At 47.3% G+C, this 2,500-nt stretch overlaps 1 protein-coding gene across 2 annotated transcripts in view; it reads left to right on the forward strand.

Annotated features, from left to right (window-relative positions):
* The window catches only part of lamb3 (laminin subunit beta 3), a 12,964-nt gene that overhangs the window by 1,942 nt on the left and 8,522 nt on the right, over nt 1-2,500 (forward strand). The gene's annotated exons all lie outside the window — the stretch shown is intronic.

Raw genomic sequence — 2,500 nt, forward strand, 5'->3', positions numbered from 1 at the left:
CTCAGTTTTTTTTTTTTTTTTTAAAATGCAAAAGATAAGGAAAGAAGTGCTAGTTGAAGTGTTTCCTGAATAAGTAGGTCTTCAACCGCCGCTTGAAAATAGCCAGTGACTCAGCTGTCCGGACCTCTAGGGGAAGTTCATTCCACCAAATTGGTGCCAGAACAGAGAAGAGTCTTGTAGTATACTTGCCTCTTACCCTGAGAGATGGTGGAACCAGTCGAGCAGTGCTGGTAGATCGGAGGTTGCGGGCTGCAGTGCGAGGAATGATGAGGGCTTTGAGGTAAGAGGGAGCTGGTCCATTTTTGGCTTTGTAGGCCAGCATCAGTGTTTTGAATCGGATGCGTGCAGCTACCGGAAGCCAGTGGAGGGATCGCAGCAGTGGGGTGGTATGCGAGAACTTTGGCAGGTTGAAAACAAGCCGGGCAGCTGCATTTTGGATCATTTGCAGAGGACGGATTGTGTTCATAGGTAGACCTGCCAGCAGTGCATTGCAGTAATCCAGTCTAGAAATGACAAGAGACTGAACAAGTACCTGGGCAGTCTGTGTGGGGGAAAATGGCCGAATCCTTCTAATGTTGTAGAGAAGAAACCGGCATGAGCGAGTCAAATTAGCAACATGAGAGGAAAAGGACAGTTGATTCTCCATGATTACCCCAAGGTTGCGAGCTGTGGCTGAAGGGGAGATCAGATCGTTGTGCAAGGATATAGCAAGATCATGACCTGGGGATGAATCACCTGGGATGAACAGAAGTTCAGTTTTTCTAGGATTGAGCTTTAACTGATGAGCAGTCATCCATGATGAAATTTCTGCCAGACATGATAACTTCCCCAAGAGAGTGAGTATACAGGGAGAAAAGAAGGGGACCAAGTACTGAGCCCTGTGGGATGCCAGTGGAGAGTCTGCGTGGAGCAGATGTCACTCCCCTCCATGTTACCAGATATGAGCGTCCTTCCAGGTAGGAGGCAAACCATTCCCAAGCTGATCCGCAAATCCCAAGACTCTTGAGGGTGGATAAGAGAGTCTTGTGGTTGACCGTATCAAACGCTGCTGAAAGGTCAAGGAGGATAAGGACGGATGATAGTTTGGCTGATCTAGCAGTATGTAGCTTCTCAGAGACATCCAAAAGGGCTGTCTCTGTAGAGTGAGCTGCTTTAAAGCCAGACTGGTTGGGATCTTGGAGGTTGTTCTGTGAGAGATAGACAGACAGTTGATTATAGACAATGCGTTCAAGAATTTTTGAAAGAAATGAGAGAAGTGATACCGGTCTGTAGTTACTGATGTCTGATGGATCCAGAGCAGGTTTCTTTAGGATGGGAATAACCCTTGCTCTATTGAAAGTAGTTGGTACCTGACCAGATGCTATGGATCTATTGATGTTAATGGAAATGAAGGGCAAGAGGTCTTGTGAGATGGTCTGGAGCATAGTAGTAGGGAGTGGATCCAATGGGCAGGTGGTAGGATTGCAGGACTGGATGAGTTGTAAAATCTCTTCTGCTGCCACAGTTGAGAAATGTGACAACGAAGGTTTAGGGGAATGCATACTCTGAGATGTAAGTGCAGTCGGGGCTGAAGTGAAGGTCCGGCAGATTTCCTCAATCTTCTCCTGGTAGAAAGAAGCAAAGTCTTCTGCAGTCAGGGAGGATGAAGAAGGTGGAGCCGGGGGGTTGAGCAGAGAAGAGATGATGTTGTGGAATTTCCGAGGGTCATGTGAGGAAGCTTCAAGCTTTTCCTTGTAGAAGGAAGTCTTGGCAGAAGTCACATCTGAGGAGAACTTGACAAGAAGTGTTCTGTAAAAATCAAGATCTGCATCAAGTTGTGATTTCTTCCACTTTCTCTCTGATGATCTTAGCTCTCTTCGATTGTTGTGCAGCACATCTGAAAGCCAAGGAGCAGAATAAGAAGTTTTCCTGGGTTTAGTGAACATAGGGCAGAGGAAGTCCATAGTTGAGGAAAGAGATGAGAGGAAAGTATCTGTGGCTGAGTCCAAGGGTAGTGAGGAAAAAGACTCAGTATCAGGAAGGGAAGAAAGAGTGCCAGAAGCTACAGATGAAGGGGAGACAGAGTGAAGGTTGCGGCGAGTAAGAGCGAGGGGGTGAGAGGTAGTTTTAGGTAGGATAGGTATAGTGATGGTGAAGGATACCAGGTGATGATCAGAGACGTGGAGTGGGGTAGCAGTCACGTCTGTAGCTGGAGAAGGACGGGTGAAAACCAGGTCCAGGACATTGCCTCCTTTGTGTGTGGGGATGTAGCTGTTGAGTGTGAGGGAGAAAGAGTCGAGAAGAGACAGGAGGGAAGAAGAATGTAGCTTGTCAGAGGGGAGGTTGAAGTCACCAAGCACTGTCGGGGGGGAGCTATCGGAAGGGAAAGCACAAAGCAGTGAGTCCATTTCTTCCAGGAAGTCTCCTAGGGGACCAGGAGGGCGGTAGACAACAATGATAACAAGGTTGATAGAAGAGGTAACTGAAATGGCATGAAATTCAAAAGAAGAGACACACACGT

This window comes from Tachysurus fulvidraco, chromosome 2, assembly GCF_022655615.1.
Source record: "Tachysurus fulvidraco isolate hzauxx_2018 chromosome 2, HZAU_PFXX_2.0, whole genome shotgun sequence".
Lineage (NCBI taxonomy): Eukaryota > Metazoa > Chordata > Actinopteri > Siluriformes > Bagridae > Tachysurus > Tachysurus fulvidraco.